The following is an 18741-nucleotide window of genomic DNA, read 5'->3' as shown; positions in this document are numbered from 1 at the left end:
AAAAAGGAAACCTCATTTCAGAGAACAGCACGCTCATTTACCAGTGAACCATGGTTTGTCGTTGTTATAAGTTAAATAAGTCCTGGTAGGAATGCATATGTCCTCACAGAAACTGATTATATGATGTTACCGTTTCTGTGGCAGCAGCTTCAAAGACAGTCCCAAAGGTGAGAAAAACAGGTTTGTAAGGTTGTCTCTGTTTCGTTAGTCCATTGTTTTACAATCCTAAGCACAGGTATAGCTGTTTTCAGCTCTTATCTGGAGTCGTTATGAGATGGACCAAGCAGTAAACAGGAGCTCCCAAAGCAGCTCGTTGGACAGACTGATGAATCACGTGACTGAAAAGGAAGGCGAGAACGTTCCTTAAGCAAAACATGCTTTAGTGTTAAGAAGAGTTTTAAAGACTCACAATTCTGAAATAATGGTAACCTTTTTTTTTTTTTTTTAATTGGCGGGAATCGGTCACGGGTTTCCGTGTGGCGGCGAGAATTCTTCCAGTCTCTATCAGGAAGGTATTATTGACCAATGTTAAATTAAAAAAAAAAAAAACAATGACATTCGCAGGTATTTTATGAGTAGAACTTAATTTCAGGTTCAATTTTAAGGACAGCTAAACCAGGTTGTGTTCTCGTCCGCCACTGCATAGGCAATGGTTCTGCCAGCATTGGCCGGGAATCGAACCCGGGTCTGCCGCGTGGCAGGCGAGAATTCTACCACTGAACCACCAAGGACCGCCACGTGGGCGGGGTGTGCCATTGTGCTAGAGTCAAACCCCTGAAAGACACTCCGTTCAGTCTGTGTATTTTGGGAAGCGAACCCGTTGGAGAACAGCACGCTCATTTACCAGTGAACCATGGTTTATCGTTGTTATAAGTTAAATAAGTCCTGGTAGGAATGCATATTTCCTCACAGAAACTGATATATGATGTTACCGTTTCTGTGGCAGCAGCTTCAAAGACAGTCCCAAAGGTGAGAGAGAAACAGGTTTGTAAGTTTGTCTCTGTTTCGTTAGACCATTGTTTTACAATCCTAAGCACAGGTATAGCTGTTTTCAGCTCTTATCTGTAGAGTCGTTATGAGAGGAACCAAGCAGTAAACAGGAGCTCCCAAAGCAGCTAATTGGACAGACTGATGAGTCACGTGACCGAAAAGGAAGAGAAGTCCCTTTAGCAAAACATGCTAGCAAAACATGCTAAGTCAAACCCAAAGCGTTAAGAAGAGTTTTAAAGACTAATAATTCTGAAAAAGGAAACCTCATTTCAGAGAACAGCACGCTCATTTACCAGTGAACCATGGGTTTGTCGTTGTTATAAGTTAAATAAGTCCTGGTAGGAATGCATATTTCCTCACAGAAACTGATATATGATGTTACCGTTTCTGTGGCAGCAGCTTCAAAGACAGTCCCAAAGGTGAGAGAGAAACAGGTTTGTAAGTTTGTCTCTGTTTCGTTAGACCATTGTTTTACAATCCTAAGCACAGGTATAGCTGTTTTCAGCTCTTATCTGTGAGTCGTTATGAGAGGAACCAAGCAGTAAACAGGAGCTCCCAAAGCAGCTAATTGGACAGACTGATGAGTCACGTGACCGAAAAGGAAGAGAGAAGTCCCTTTAGCAAAACATGCTTTAGCGTTAAGAAGAGTTTTAAAGACTAATAATTCTGAAAAAGGAAACCTCATTTCAGAGAACAGCACGCTCATTTACCAGTGAACCATGGTTTTGTCGTTGTTATAAGTTAAATAAGTCCTGGTAGGAATGCATATGTCCTCACAGAAACTGATTATATGATGTTACCGTTTCTGTGGCAGCAGCTTCAAAGACAGTCCCAAAGGTGAGAGAGAAACAGGTTTGTAAGGTTGTCTCTGTTTCGTTAGTCCATTGTTTTACAATCCTAAGCACAGGTATAGCTGTTTTCAGCTCTTATCTGTAGGTCGTTATGAGATGGACCAAGCAGTAAACAGGAGCTCCCAAAGCAGCTCGTTGGACAGACTGATGAATCACGTGACTGAAAAGGAAGACGAAAGTTCCTTAAGCAAAACATGCTTTAGTGTTAAGAAGAGTTTTAAAGACTCACAATTCTGAAATAATGGTAACCTTTTTTTTTTTAATTGGCGGGAATCGGTAGCGGGTTTCCGTGTGGCAGCGAGAATTCTTCCAGTCTCTATCAGGAAGGTATTATTGACCAATGTTAAATAAAAAAAAAAAAAAAACAATGACATTCGCAGGTATTTTATGAGTAGAACTTAATTTCAGGTTCAATTTTAAGGACAGCTAAACCAGGTTGTGTTCTCGTCCGCCACTGCATAGGCAATGGTTTGCCAGCATTGGCGGGAATCGAACCGGGTCTCCGCGTGGCAGGCGAGAATTCTACCACTGAACCACCAAGGACCGCCACGTGGGCGGGGTGTGCCATTGTGCTAGAAGTCAAACCCCTGAAAGACACTCCGTTCAGTCTGTGTTTTGGGAAGCGAACCCGTTGGAGAACAGCATGCTCATTTACCAGTGAACCATGGTTTATCGTTGTTATAAGTTAAATAAGTCCTGGTAGGAATGCATATTTCCTCACAGAAACTGATATATGATGTTACCGTTTCTGTGGCAGCAGCTTCAAAGACAGTCCCAAAGGTGAGAGAGAAACAGGTTTGTAAGTTTGTCTCTGTTTCGTTAGACCATTGTTTTACAATCCTAAGCACAGGTATAGCTGTTTTCAGCTCTTATCTGTGTAGAGTCGTTATGAGAGGAACCAAGCAGTAAACAGGAGCTCCCAAAGCAGCTAATTGGACAGACTGATGAGTCACGTGACCGAAAGGAAGAAGAGAAGTCCCTTTAGCAAAACATGCTTTAGCGTTAAGAAGAGTTTTAAAGACTAATAATTCTGAAAAAGGAAACCTCATTTCAGAGAACAGCACGCTCATTTACCAGTGAACCATGGTTTATCGTTGTTATAAGTTAAATAAGTCCTGGTAGGAATGCATATGTCCTCACAGAAACTGATTATATGATGTTACCGTTTCTGTGGCAGCAGCTTCAAAGACAGTCCCAAAGGTGAGAGAGAAACAGGTTTGTAAGGTTGTCTCTGTTTCGTTAGTCCATTGTTTTACAATCCTAAGCACAGGTATAGCTGTTTTCAGCTCTTATCTGTGAGTCGTTATGAGATGGACCAAGCAGTAAACAGGAGCTCCCAAAGCAGCTCGTTGGACAGACTGATGAATCACGTGACTGACTGAAAAGGAAGCGAAAGTTCCTTAAGCAAAACATGCTTTAGTGTTAAGAAGAGTTTTAAAGACTCACAATTCTGAAATAATGGTAACCTTTTTTTTTTTAATTGGCGGGAATCGGTGCGGGTTTCCCGTGTGGCAGCGAGAATTCTTCCAGTCTCTATCAGGAAGGTATTATTGACCAATGTTAAAAAAAAAAAAAACAATGACATTCGCAGGTATTTTATGAGTAGAACTTAATTTCAGGTTCAATTTTAAGGACAGCTAAACCAGGTTGTGTTCTCGTCCGCCACTGCATAGGCAATGGTTCTGCCAGCATTGGCGGGAATCGAACCGGGTCTCCGCGTGGCAGGCGAGAATTCTACCACTGAACCACCAGGACCGCCACGTGGGCGGGGTGTGCCATTGTGCTAAGTCAAACCCCTGAAAGACACTCCGTTCAGTCTGTGTATTTTGGGAAGCGAACCCGTTGGAGAACAGCACGCTCATTTACCAGTGAACCATGGTTTATCGTTGTTATAAGTTAAATAAGTCCTGGTAGGAATGCATATTTCCTCACAGAAACTGATATATGATGTTACCGTTTCTGTGGCAGCAGCTTCAAAGACAGTCCCAAAGGTGAGAGAAACAGGTTTGTAAGTTTGTCTCTGTTTCGTTAGACCATTGTTTTACAATCCTAAGCACAGGTATAGCTGTTTTCAGCTCTTATCTGTAGAGTCGTTATGAGAGGAACCAAGCAGTAAACAGGAGCTCCCAAAGCAGCTAATTGGACAGACTGATGAGTCACGTGACCGAAAAGGAAGAGAAGTCCCTTTAGCAAAACATGCTTTAGCGTTAAGAAGAGTTTTAAAGACTAATAATTCTGAAAAAGGAAACCTCATTTCAGAAGAACAGCGCTCATTTACCAGTGAACCATGGTTTATCGTTGTTATAAGTTAAATAAGTCCTGGTAGGAATGCATATGTCCTCACAGAAACTGATTATATGATGTTACCGTTTCTGTGGCAGCAGCTTCAAAGACAGTCCCAAAGGTGAGAGAGAAACAGGTTTGTAAGGTTGTCTCTGTTTCGTTAGTCCATTGTTTTACAATCCTAAGCACAGGTATAGCTGTTTTCAGCTCTTATCTGTAGAGTCGTTATGAGATGGACCAAGCAGTAAACAGGAGCTCCCAAAGCAGCTCGTTGGACAGACTGATGAATCACGTGACTGAAAAGGAAGGCGAAGCGTTCCTTAAGCAAAACATGCTTTAGTGTTAAGAAGAGTTTTAAAGACTCACAATTCTGAAATAATGGTAACCTTTTTTTTTTTTTAATTGGCGGGAATCGGTGCGGGTTTCCCGTGTGGCAGGCGAGAATTCTTCCAGTCTCTATCAGGAAGGTATTATTGACCAATGTTAAATTAAAAAAAAAAAAAAAAACAATGACATTCGCAGGTATTTTATGAGTAGAACTTAATTTCAGGTTCAATTTTAAGGACAGCTAAACCAGGTTGTGTTCTCGTCCGCCACTGCATAGGCAATGGTTTTGCCAGCATTGGCGGGAATCGAACCGGGTCTCCGCGTGGCAGGCGAGAATTCTACCACTGAACCACCAAGGACCGCCACGTGGGCGGGGTGTGCCATTGTGCTGAAGTCAAACCCTGAAAGACACTCCGTTCAGTCTGTGTATTTTGGGAAGCGAACCCGTTGGAGAACAGCATGCTCATTTACCAGTGAACCATGGTTTATCGTTGTTATAAGTTAAATAAGTCCTGGTAGGAATGCATATTTCCTCACAGAAACTGATATATGATGTTACCGTTTCTGTGGCAGCAGCTTCAAAGACAGTCCCAAAGGTGAGAGAGAAACAGGTTTGTAAGTTTGTCTCTGTTTCGTTAGACCATTGTTTTACAATCCTAAGCACAGGTATAGCTGTTTTCAGCTCTTATCTGGAGTCGTTATGAGAGGAACCAAGCAGTAAACAGGAGCTCCCAAAGCAGCTAATTGGACAGACTGATGAGTCACGTGACCGAAAAGGAAGAGAAGTCCCTTTAGCAAAACATGCTTTAGCGTTAAGAAAGAGTTTTAAAGACTAATAATTCTGAAAAAACCTCATTTCAGAGAAGAACAGCACGCTCATTTACCAGTGAACCATGGTTTGTCGTTGTTATAAGTTAAATAAGTCCTGGTAGGAATGCATATGTCCTCACAGAAACTGATTATATGATGTTACCGTTTCTGTGGCAGCAGCTTCAAAGACAGTCCCAAAGGTGAGAGAGAAACAGGTTTGTAAGGTTGTCTCTGTTTCGTTAGTCCATTGTTTTACAATCCTAAGCACAGGTATAGCTGTTTTCAGCTCTTATCTGTGAGTCGTTATGAGATGGACCAAGCAGTAAACAGGAGCTCCCAAAGCAGCTCGTTGGACAGACTGATGAATCACGTGACTGAAAAGGAAGAGAAAGCGTCCCTTAAGCAAAACATGCTTTAGTGTTAAGAAGAGTTTTAAAGACTCACAATTCTGAAATAATGGTAACCTTTTTTTTTTTTTTAATTGGCGGGAATCGTAGCGGGTTTCCGTGTGGCAAGCGAGAATTCTTCCAGTCTCTATCAGGAAGGTATTATTGACCAATGTTAAATTAAAAAAAAAAAATGACATTCGCAGGTATTTTATGAGTAGAACTTAATTTCAGGTTCAATTTTAAGGACAGCTAAACCAGGTTGTGTTCTCGTCCGCCACTGCATAGGCAATGGTTCTGCCAGCATTGGCGGGAATCGAACCGGGTCTCCGCGTGGCAGGCGAGAATTCTACCACTGAACCACCAAGGACCGCCACGTGGGCGGGGTGTGCCATTGTGCTAAGTCAAACCCTGAAAGACACTCCGTTCAGTCTGTGTATTTTGGGAAGCGAACCCGTTGGAGAACAGCATGCTCATTTACCAGTGAACCATGGTTTGTCGTTGTTATAAGTTAAATAAGTCCTGGTAGGAATGCATATTTCCTCACAGAAACTGATATATGATGTTACCGTTTCTGTGGCAGCAGCTTCAAAGACAGTCCCAAAGGTGAGAGAAACAGGTTTGTAAGTTTGTCTCTGTTTCGTTAGACCATTGTTTTACAATCCTAAGCACAGGTATAGCTGTTTTCAGCTCTTATCTGTAGAGTCGTTATGAGAGGAACCAAGCAGTAAACAGGAGCTCCCAAAGCAGCTAATTGGACAGACTGATGAGTCACGTGACCGAAAAGGAAGAGAGAAGTCCCTTTAGCAAAACATGCTTTAGCGTTAAGAAGAGTTTTAAAGACTAATAATTCTGAAAAAGAAACCTCATTTCAGAGAACAGCACGCTCATTTACCAGTGAACCATGGTTTGTCGTTGTTATAAGTTAAATAAGTCCTGGTAGGAATGCATATGTCCTCACAGAAACTGATTATATGATGTTACCGTTTCTGTGGCAGCAGCTTCAAAGACAGTCCCAAAGGTGAGAGAGAAACAGGTTTGTAAGGTTGTCTCTGTTTCGTTAGTCCATTGTTTTACAATCCTAAGCACAGGTATAGCTGTTTTCAGCTCTTATCTGTGAGTCGTTATGAGATGGACCAAGCAGTAAACAGGAGCTCCCAAAGCAGCTCGTTGGACAGACTGATGAATCACGTGACTGAAAAGGAAGGCGAAAGTCCCTTAAGCAAAACATGCTTTAGTGTTAAGAAGAGTTTTAAAGACTCACAATTCTGAAATAATGGTAACCTTTTTTTTTTAATTGGCCGGGAATCGGTAACGGGTTTCCCGTGTGGCAGGCGAGAATTCTTCCAGTCTCTATCAGGAAGGTATTATTGACCAATGTTAAATTAAAAAAAAAAAAAAAACAATGACATTCGCAGGTATTTTATGAGTAGAACTTAATTTCAGGTTCAATTTTAAGGACAGCTAAACCAGGTTGTGTTGTTCTCGTCCGCCACTGCATAGGCAATGGTTTTGCCAGCATTGGCCGGGAATCGAACCCGGGTCTCCCGCGTGGCAGGCGAGAATTCTACCACTGAACCACCAAGGACCGCCACGTGGGCGGGGTGTGCCATTGTGCTAGAGTCAAACCCCTGAAAGACACTCCGTTCAGTCTGTGTATTTTGGGAAGCGAACCCCGTTGGAGAACAGCATGCTCATTTACCAGTGAACCATGGTTTATCGTTGTTATAAGTTAAATAAGTCCTGGTAGGAATGCATATTTCCTCACAGAAACTGATATATGATGTTACCGTTTCTGTGGCAGCAGCTTCAAAGACAGTCCCAAAGGTGAGAGAGAAACAGGTTTGTAAGTTTGTCTCTGTTTCGTTAGACCATTGTTTTACAATCCTAAGCACAGGTATAGCTGTTTTCAGCTCTTATCTGTAGAGTCGTTATGAGAGGAACCAAGCAGTAAACAGGAGCTCCCAAAGCAGCTAATTGGACAGACTGATGAGTCACGTGACCGAAAAGGAAGAGAAGTCCCTTTAGCAAAACATGCTTTAGCGTTAAGAAGAGTTTTAAAGACTAATAATTCTGAAAAAGGAAACCTCATTTCAGAGAACAGCACGCTCATTTACCAGTGAACCATGGTTTATCGTTGTTATAAGTTAAATAAGTCCTGGTAGGAATGCATATGTCCTCACAGAAACTGATTATATGATGTTACCGTTTCTGTGGCAGCAGCTTCAAAGACAGTCCCAAAGGTGAGAGAAACAGGTTTGTAAGGTTGTCTCTGTTTCGTTAGTCCATTGTTTTACAATCCTAAGCACAGGTATAGCTGTTTTCAGCTCTTATCTGTAAGTCGTTATGAGATGGACCAAGCAGTAAACAGGAGCTCCCAAAGCAGCTCGTTGGACAGACTGATGAATCACGTGACTGAAAAGGAAGGCGAGCGTCCCTTAAGCAAAACATGCTTTAGTGTTAAGAAGAGTTTTAAAGACTCACAATTCTGAAATAATGGTAACCCTTTTTTTTTTTTTAATTGGCGGGAATCGGTGCTTGGGTTTCCGTGTGGCAGCGAGAAATTCTTCCAGTCTCTATCAGGAAGGTATTATTGACCAATGTTAAATTAAAAAAAAAAAAAAAATGACATTGACATTAGGTATTTTATGAGTAGAACTTAATTTCAGGTTCAATTTTAAGGACAGCTAAACCAGGTTGTGTTCTCGTCCGCCACTGCATAGGCAATGGTTCTGCCAGCATTGGCGGGAATCGAACCGGGTCTCCGCGTGGCAGGCGAGAATTCTACCACTGAACCACCAGGACCGCCACGTGGGCGGGGTGTGCCATTGTGCTAGAGTCAAACCCTGAAAGACACTCCGTTCAGTCTGTGTATTTTGGGAAGCGAACCCCGTTGGAGAACAGCAGCGCTCATTTACCAGTGAACCATGGTTTATCGTTGTTATAAGTTAAATAAGTCCTGGTAGGAATGCATATTTCCTCACAGAAACTGATATATGATGTTACCGTTTCTGTGGCAGCAGCTTCAAAGACAGTCCCAAAGGTGAGAGAGAAACAGGTTTGTAAGTTTGTCTCTGTTTCGTTAGACCATTGTTTTACAATCCTAAGCACAGGTATAGCTGTTTTCAGCTCTTATCTGTGGAGTCGTTATGAGAGGAACCAAGCAGTAAACAGGAGCTCCCAAAGCAGCTAATTGGACAGACTGATGAGTCACGTGACCGAAAAGGGAAGAGAAGTCCCTTTAGCAAAACATGCTTTAGCGTTAAGAAGAGTTTTAAAGACTAATAATTCTGAAAAAGGAAACCTCATTTCAGAGAACAGCACGCTCATTTACCAGTGAACCATGGTTTGTCGTTGTTATAAGTTAAATAAGTCCTGGTAGGAATGCATATGTCCTCACAGAAACTGATTATATGATGTTACCGTTTCTGTGGCAGCAGCTTCAAAGACAGTCCCAAAGGTGAGAGAAACAGGTTTGTAAGGTTGTCTCTGTTTCGTTAGTCCATTGTTTTACAATCCTAAGCACAGGTATAGCTGTTTTCAGCTCTTATCTGTGGAGTCGTTATGAGATGGACCAAGCAGTAAACAGGAGCTCCCAAAGCAGCTCGTTGGACAGACTGATGAATCACGTGACTGAAAAGGAAGCGAAAGTTCCTTAAGCAAAACATGCTTTAGTGTTAAGAAGAGTTTTAAAGACTCACAATTCTGAAATAATGGTAACCTTTTTTTTTTTAATTGGCGGGAATCGGTCACGGGTTTCCGTGTGGCAAGCGAGAAATTCTTCCAGTCTCTATCAGGAAGGTATTATTGACCAATGTTAAAGTAAAAAAAACAATGACATTCGCAGGTATTTTATGAGTAGAACTTAATTTCAGGTTCAATTTTAAGGACAGCTAAACCAGGTTGTGTTCTCGTCCGCCACTGCATGAGGCAATGGTTTTGCCAGCATTGGCGGAGAATCGAACCGGGTCTCCGCGTGGCAGGCGGAGAATTCTACCACTGAACCACCAAGGACCGCCACGTGGGCAGGGTGTGCCATTGTGCTAGAAGTCAAACCCCTGAAAGACACTCCGTTCAGTCTGTGTATTTTGGGAGCGAACCCGTTGGAGAACAGCATGCTCATTTACCAGTGAACCATGGTTTATCGTTGTTATAAGTTAAATAAGTCCTGGTAGGAATGCATATTTCCTCACAGAAACTGATATATGATGTTACCGTTTCTGTGGCAGCAGCTTCAAAGACAGTCCCAAGGTGAGAGAGAAACAGGTTTGTAAGTTTGTCTCTGTTTCGTTTAGACCATTGTTTTACAATCCTAAGCACAGGTATAGCTGTTTTCAGCTCTTATCTGTAGAGTCGTTATGAGAGGAACCAAGCAGTAAACAGGAGCTCCCAAAGCAGCTAATTGGACAGACTGATGAGTCACGCGTGACCGAGGAAGAAGGGGGAAGTCCCTTTAGCAAAACATGCTTTAGCGTTAAGAAGAGTTTTAAAGACTAATAATTCTAGAAAAGGAAGCCTCATTTCAGAGAACATGCGCTCATTGCCATGATGAACCATGGTTTATCGTTGTTATAAGTTAAATAAGTCCTGGTAAGATACATGTATCCTCACAGAAACTGATTATATGATGTTACCCGTTTCTGTGTGGCTTCGAGACAGTCCCAAGGTGAGAGAAACAGGTTTATGAGTTGTCTCTGTTTCGTTAGTCCGGTATTTACAATCTGAGCACAGGTATAGCTGTTTTCGGCGTCTTATCTGTAGGTCGTTATCAAGATGGCCCAAGCAGTGGCTCAGAGCTCCAGCAGCTGTTGACCAGACTAATAATCTACAGTATTTAAGTCAGTTCACCAGCAACGCTACAAGTAGCAAAGTTTAGAACTCCTATTTAAATAATGGTAACCTTTTTAATTGGCGGGAATCGTAGCTGGGTTTCCGTGTAGGCCAAAATTCTTCAGTCTCCATCAAGTATTATTATTGATATTAAATTAAAAAAAAACAATGACATTCGCAGCTATTTTATAGAGTAGAACTTAATTTCAGGATTTCAATTTTAAGGACAGCTAAACCAGGTTTGTGTTCTCGTCCGCCACTGCATAGGCAATGGTTCTACCAGCATTGGCCGGGAATCGAACCCAGGTCTCACGCGTGGCAGGCGAGAATTCTACCATAAAAGACCACAAGGACCATAAATGGACGGGTGTGCCATTGTACTAGAGTCAAACCTGAAGACACTCATTCAGTCTGTGTGTTTTGGGAAGCGAACCCGTTGGAGAACAGCGCTCATTGCAGTGAACCATGGTTTGGCCGTTGTTATAAGTTAAATAAGTCCTGGTAGGAATGCATATTTCCTCACAGAAATGATATATGATGTTACCGTTTTCTGTGGCAGCAGCTTCTAAAGACAGTCCCAAAGGTGAGAGAGAAACAGGTTTACCAGTTTGTCTCTGTTCCCGTTGAACCATTGTTTTACAATCCCTATAGCACAGGTATAGCTGTTTTCAGCTCTTATCTGTAGGTCGTTATGAGAGGAACCAAGCAGTAAACCGGAGCTCCCAAAGCAGCTAATTGGACAGACTGATGAGTCACGTGACCCGAAAGAAGGAGAAGTCCTTTAGCAAAACATGCTTTAAACGTTAGAAGGAGTTTTAAAGACTAATTCTGATAAAGGAAACCTCATTTCAGAGAACAGCGCGCTCATTTACCAGTGAACCATGGTTTGCTCGTTGTTGCCTTAAGTTAAATAAGTCCTGGTAGGAATGCATATGTCCTCCACGAAACTGATTATATGATGTTACCGTTTCTGTAACGGCAGCTTCAAAGACAGTCCCAAAGGTGAGAGAGAAACAGGTTTATGAGTTGTCTCTGTTACGATTAGTCCATTATTTTTACAATCCCTAAAGCACAGAGTATAGCTGTTTTCAGCTCATATCTGTGAGTCGTTATGAGATGGACCAAGCAGTAAACAGGAGCTCCCAAAGCAGCTCGTTGGACAGACTGATGAATCAACATTGACTGAAAAGGAGGACCGGGCATCACTTAAAGCACAACATGCTTTAGTGTTAAGAAGGATTTTAAAGACTCACAATTCTGAAATAATGGCTGCCTTTTTTTTTAATTGGCGGGGAATCAGTATAGAGGTTCGTGTGGCAGCGAGAATTCTTCAGTCTCTATCAGGAAGGTATTATTGACAATGTTAAATTAAAAAAAACAATGTTGATACATGGGTATTTTATAGATGAGACTTAATTTCAGGTTCAATTTTAAGGAGAGCTAAACCAGGTTGTGTTCGTCGCCACTGCATAGGCAATGGTTTACCAGCATTGTGGCAGGTCGAGCAGGTCTCCCGCGTGGCGAGCCGAGAATTCACTGAACAAAGACATCACGTGGGCAGGGTGTGCCATTGCCTGAAATTAAACCCCTGAACCTCCGTTCAGTCTACCAGCCCAGTATTTTGGGAGGCGGGCCCCGTTGGAGAACAGCACGCTCATTTACCCAGTGAACCATAGTTTTACAATCGTTATTATAAGTTAAATAAGTCCTGGTAGGAGATATATTTCCTCTGAAACTGATATATGATATTTACCGTTTCTGTGGCAGCAGCCCAAAGACAGTCCCAAAGGTGAGAGAGAAACAGGTTTGTAAGTTTCTCTGTTAGTTAGACCATTGTTTACAATCCTAAGCACAGGTATAGCTGTTTTCAGCTCTTATCTGTGAAGTCGTTATGAGGAACCAAGCAGTAAACCGCTTAAAGCAGCTAATTAGGACAGACTGATGAGTCACGTGACCGAAAGGAAAGGAAGTCCCTTTAGCAAAACATGTAAGCGTTAAGAGTTTAGAACTAATTCTGATAAAGGAAACCTCATTTCAGAGAGAACAGCACGCTCATTTACCAGTGAACCATGGTTTGTCGTTATTCTAAGTTAAATAAGTCCTGGTAGGAATGCGCATGTCTCTGAAAACTGATTATATATGAATAACCCCGTTTCTGTGGCAGCAGCTTCAAAGACAGTCCCAAAGGTGAGAGAGAAACAGGTTTGTAAGGTTGTCTCTGTTACGTTAGTCCATTGTTTACAATCTAAGCAGGTATAGCTGTTTTCAGCTCTTATCTGTAGGTCGTTATGAGATAAGATGTAAGAAACTTAGTAAGTAGGGCTCCCAAAACGGCTGCGTTGGACAGACTGATGAATCGGCGTGACTGAAAAGGAAGGCGAACGTCCATAAGCACAACATGCTGAGTGTTAAGAAGGTTTAAAGACTCCTGGTCTGGAATAATGGTAACCTTTTTTTTTTTTTAATTGGCGGGGTAGTATAGGTTCCGTGCTTGGCGAAGCGAGAATTCTTCCAGTCTCTATCAGGAAGATATTATTGACCAATCATTAAGTTAAAAAGTAATGACGTCGCAGGTATTTTATAGGTAGAACTTAATTTCAGGTTCAATTTTGGGAGAGCTAAACCAGGTTGTGTTCTCGTCGCCACTGCATAGGCAATGCGTTTTGCCAGCATTGTGGGAATTGAACCAGGTCTCCCGCGTAGCAGGCGAGGTCTACCACTGAACACAAAGACCGCCACGTGGGCGGGGTGTGCCATTGTGCTGAAATTAGGCCCCTGAAGACATCGTTCAGTCTGTATTTTGGGAGGCGAACCCGTTGGAGAACATGCGCTCATTTACCCAGTGAACCATGGTTTGTCGTTGTTATAAGTTAAATAAGTCCTGGTAGGAATGCATATTTCCTCACAGGGAAACTGATATATGATGTTACCGTTTCTGTGGCGGCAGCTGAACCAGTCCCAAGGTAAGAGAGAGAAACAGGTTTGTAAGTTTGTTTCTGTTTAAATTTAGACCATTGTTTTACAATCTAAGCACAGGTATAGCTGTTTTCAGCTCTTATCTGTAGGTCGTTATGGGGAGAGCCAAGCAGTAAACAGGGCTCCCAAATCAGCTAATTGGACAGACTGATGAGTCACGTGACCGAAAAGGAAGAGAGAAGAAGTCATACAGCAAAACATGCTTTGGCCTACGAAGAGTTTAAAAATTTAATAATTCTGAAAAAGGAAACTCATTTCAGAGAACAGCAGCTCATTTACCAGTGAACCATGGTTTGTCGTTGTTATAAGTTAAATAAGTCCTGGTAGGAATGCATATGTCCTCCACAGAAACTGATTATATGATGTTACCGTTTCTGTGGCAGCTTCAAGACAGTCCCAGGTAGGAGAAGAAACAGGTTTATGGGTGTCTCTCTGTTTTGTTAGTCCATTGTTTTACAATCCTAAGCACAGGTAGCTGTTTTCAGCTCTTATCTGTAGTCGTTATGAATGGACCAAGCCACAGTAAACAGGGCTCCCAAAGCAGCTCGTTGGACAGACTGATGAATGCGTGACTGAAAAGGAAGAGCGAAAGTTCCTTAAGCAAAACATGCTTTAGTGTTAAGAAGAGTTTTATAGACTCACAATTCTGAAATAATGGTAACCTTTTTTTAATTGGCGGGAATCGGTAGGGTTCCCGTGTGGCAGCGAGAATTCTTCAGTCTCTATCAGGAGGAAAGTATTATTGACCAATGTTAAAGTAAAAAAAAAACAATGACATTCGCAGGTATTTTATGAGTAGAACTTGAATTTCAGGTTCAATTTGGGACAGCTAAACCAGGTTTGTGTTCTCGTCCGCCCTGCATGGAGCAATGGTTCTGCCAGCAGTGGCGGGAATCGAACCCGGGTCTCAGCGTGGCAGGCGAGAATTCTACCACTGAACCACCAAGGACCGCCACGTGGGCGGGGTGTGCCATTGTGCTAGAGTCAAACCCTGAAAGACACTCCGTTCAGTCTGTGTATTTTGGGAAGCGAGCCGTTGGAGAGCAACATGCTCATTTACCAGTGAACCATGGTTTTATCGTTGTGCATAAGTTAAATAAGTCTGAAGTGGAATGCATATTCCTCACCCGGCAGCTGATATATGATGTTACCGTTTCTGTGGCAGCAGCTTCAAAGACAGTCCCAAAGGTGGGAGAAACAGGTTTGTAGAAGTTTGTCTCTGTTTCCCGTTAGACCATTGTTTTACAGTCAAGCACAGGTATAGCTGTTTTCAGCTCTTATCTGTAGGTCGTTATGAGAGAACCAAGCAGTAAACAGGGCTCCCAAAGCAGCTAATTGGTCAGACTGATGAGTCACGTGACCGAAAAGGAAGAGAGAAGTCCCTTTGACAAAACATGCTTTAGCGTTAAGAAGAGTTTTAAAGACTAATAATTCTGAAAAAGGAAACCTCATTTCAGAGAACAGCACGCTCATTTACCAGTGAACCATGGTTTATCGTTGTTATAAGTTAAATAAGTCCTGGTAGGAATGCATATGTCCTCACAGAAACTGATTATATGATGTTACCGTTTCTGTGGCAGCAGCTTCAAAGACAGTCCCAAAGGTGAGAGAGAAACAGGTTTGTAAGGTTGTCTCTGTTTCGTTAGTCCATTGTTTTACAATCCTAAGCACAGGTATAGCTGTTTTCAGCTCTTATCTGTAGAGTCGTTATGAGATGGCCCAAGCAGTAAACAGGAGCTCCCAAAGCAGCTCGTTGGACAGACTGATGAATCACGTGCCTGAAAAGGAAGACGAATGTCCCTTAAGCAAAACATGCTTTAGTGTTAAGAAGAGTTTTAAAGACTCACAATTCTGAAATAATGGTAACCTTTTTTTTTTTAATTGGCGGGAATCGATGTAACGGGTTCCGTGTGGCAGCGAGAATTCTTCCAGTCTCTATCAGGAAGGTATTATTGACCAATGTTAAATTAAAAAAAAAAACAATGACATTCGCAGGTATTTTATGAGTAGAACTTAATTTCAGGTTCAATTTTAAGGAGAGCTAAACCAGGTTGTGTTCTCGTCCGCCACTGCATAGGCAATGGTTTTGCCAGCATTGGCGGAATCGAACCGGGTCTCCCGCGTGGCAGGCGAGAATTCTACCACTGAACCACCAAGGACCGCCACGTGGGCGGGTGTGCCATTGTGGTAGAGTCAAACCCTGAAAGACACTCCGTTCAGTCTGTGTATTTTGGGAAGCGAACCCCGTTGGAGAACAGCACGCTCATTTACCAGTGAACCATGGTTTGTCATTGTTATAAGTTAAATAAGTCCTGGTAGGAATGCATATGTCCTCACAGAAACTGATATATGATGTTACCGTTTCTGTGGCAGCAGCTTCAAAGACAGTCCCAAAGGTGAGAGAGAAACAGGTTTGTAAGTTTGTCTCTGTTTCGTTAGACCATTGTTTTACAATCCTAAACACAGGTATAGCTGTTTTCAGCTCTTATCTGTAGGTCGTTATGAGAGGAACCAAGCAGTAAACAGGAGCTCCCAAAGCAGCTAATTGGACAGACTGATGAGTCACGTGACCGAAAAGGAAGAGAGAAGTCCCTTTAGCAAAACATGCTTTAAGCGTTAAGAAGAGTTTTAAAGACTAATAATTCTGAAAAAGGAAACCTCATTTCAGAGAACAGCACGCTCATTTACCAGTGAACCATGGTTTGTCGTTGTTATAAGTTAAATAAGTCCTGGTAGGAATGCATATGTCCTCACAGAAACTGATATATGATGTTACCGTTTCTGTGGCAGCAGCTTCAGAGACAGTCCCAAAGGTGAGAGAGAAACAGGTTTGTAAGTTTGTCTCTGTTTCGTTAGACCATTGTTTTACAATCCTAAACACAGGTATAGCTGTTTTCAGCTCTTATCTGTAGAGTCGTTATGAGAGGAACCAAGCAGTAAACAGGAGCTCCCAAAGCAGCTAATTGGACAGACTGATGAGTCACGTGACTGAAAAGGAAGAGAGAAGTCCCTTTAGCAAAACATGCTTTAGCGTTAAGAAGAGTTTTAAAGACTAATAATTCTGAAAAAAGGAAACCTCATTTCAGAGAACAGCACGCTCATTTACCAGTGAACCATGGTTTGTCGTTGTTATAAGTTAAATAAGTCCTGGTAGGAATGCATATGTCCTCACAGAAACTGATTATATGATGTTACCGTTTCTGTGGCAGCAGCTTCAAAGACAGTCCCAAAGGTGAGAGAGAAACAGGTTTGTAAGGTTGTCTCTGTTTCGTTAGTCCATTGTTTTACAATCCTAAACACAGGTATAGCTGTTTTCAGCTCTTATCTGTAGGTCGTTATGAGAGGAACCAAGCAGTAAACAGGAGCTCCCAAAGCAGCTAATTGGACAGACTGATGAGTCACGTGACCGAAAAGGAAGAGAGAAGTCCCTTTAGCAAAACATGCTTTAGCGTTAAGAAGAGTTTTAAAGACTAATAATTCTGAAAAAGGAAACCTCATTTCAGAGAACAGCACGCTCATTTACCAGTGAACCATGGTTTGTCGTTGTTATAAGTTAAATAAGTCCTGGTAGGAATGCATATGTCCTCACAGAAACTGATTATATGATGTTACCGTTTCTGTGGCAGCAGCTTCAAAGACAGTCCCAAAGGTGAGAGAGAAACAGGTTTGTAAGGTTGTCTCTGTTTCGTTAGTCCATTGTTTTACAATCCTAAGCACAGGTATAGCTGTTTTCAGCTCTTATCTGTAGAGTCGTTATGAGATGGCCCAAGCAGTAAACAGGAGCTCCCAAAGCAGCTCGTTGGACAGACTGATGAATCACGTGACTGAAAAGGAAGACGAATGTCCCTTAAGCAAAACATGCTTTAGTGTTAAGAAGAGTTTTAAAGACTCACAATTCTGAAATAATGGTAACCTTTTTTTTTTTTTTTTTTAATTGGCGGGAATCAGTAGCGGGTTCCCGTGTGGCAGGCGAGAATTCTTCCAGTCTCTATCAGGAAGGTATTATTGACCAATGTTAAATTAAAAAAAAACAATGACATTCGCAGCTATTTTATGAGTAGAACTTAATTTCAGGTTCAATTTTAAGGAGAGCTAAACCAGGTTGTGTTCTCGTCCGCCACTGCATAGGCAATGGTTTTGCCAGCATTGGGCGGGAATCGAACCGGGTCTCCGCGTGGCAGGCGAGAATTCTACCACTGAACCACCAAGGACCGCCACGTGGGCGGGTGTGCCATTGTGGTAGAGTCAAACCCCTGAAAGACACTCCGTTCAGTCTGTGTATTTTGGGAAGCGAACCCCGTTGGAGAACAGCACGCTCATTTACCAGTGAACCATGGTTTGTCATTGTTATAAGTTAAATAAGTCCTGGTAGGAATGCATATGTCCTCACAGAAACTGATATATGATGTTACCGTTTCTGTGGCAGCAGCTTCAAAGACAGTCCCAAAGGTGAGAGAGAAACAGGTTTGTAAGTTTGTTTCTGTTTCGTTAGACCATTGTTTTACAATCCTAAACACAGGTATAGCTGTTTTCAGCTCTTATCTGTAGGTCGTTATGAGAGGAACCAAGCAGTAAACAGGAGCTCCCAAAGCAGCTAATTGGACAGACTGATGAGTCACGTGACCGAAAAGGAAGAGAGAAGTCCCTTTAGCAAAACATGCTTTAGCGTTAAGAAGAGTTTTAAAGACTAATAATTCTGAAAAAAGGAAACCTCATTTCAGAGAACAGCACGCTCATTTACCAGTGAACCATGGTTTGTCGTTGTTATAAGTTAAATAAGTCCTGGTAGGAATGCATATGTCCTCACAGAAACTGATTATATGATGTTACCGTTTCTGTGGCAGCAGCTTCAAAGACAGTCCCAAAGGTGAGAGAGAAACAGGTTTGTAAGGTTGTCTCTCTTTCGTTAGTCCATTGTTTTACAATCCTAAGCACAGGTATAGCTGTTTTCAGCTCTTATCTGTGGAGTCGTCATGAGATGGCCCAAGCAGTAAACAGGAGCTCCCAAAGCAGCTCGTTGGACAGACTGATGAATCACGTGACTGAAAAGGAAGACGAGATGTCCCTTAAGCAAAACATGATTTAGTGTTAAGAAGAGTTTTAAAGACTCACAATTCTGAAATAATGGTAACCTTTTTTTTTAATTGGCGGGAATCGAAGTACGGGTTTCCCGTGTGGCAGGCGAGAATTCTTCCAGTCTCTATCAGGAAGGTATTATTGACCAATGTTAAAAAAAAAAAAAAAAACAATGACATTCGCAGGTATTTTATGAGTAGAACTTAATTTCA

General features: G+C 42.1%; 1 non-coding gene across 1 annotated transcript; it reads right to left on the bottom strand.

The window, feature by feature from the left end:
• Positions 1–7164: 7164 nt before the first annotated feature.
• On the bottom strand, positions 7165–7239 carry trnag-gcc. Its single transcript has one exon. It is a non-coding gene; the product is annotated as a tRNA-Gly (tRNA).
• Positions 7240–18741: the final 11502 nt, after the last annotated feature.

This window comes from Puntigrus tetrazona, chromosome 2, assembly GCF_018831695.1.
Source record: "Puntigrus tetrazona isolate hp1 chromosome 2, ASM1883169v1, whole genome shotgun sequence".
In the NCBI taxonomy this organism is placed as follows: Eukaryota; Metazoa; Chordata; class Actinopteri; order Cypriniformes; family Cyprinidae; genus Puntigrus; species Puntigrus tetrazona.
This window is presented reverse-complemented; position numbering and strand designations above follow the sequence as displayed.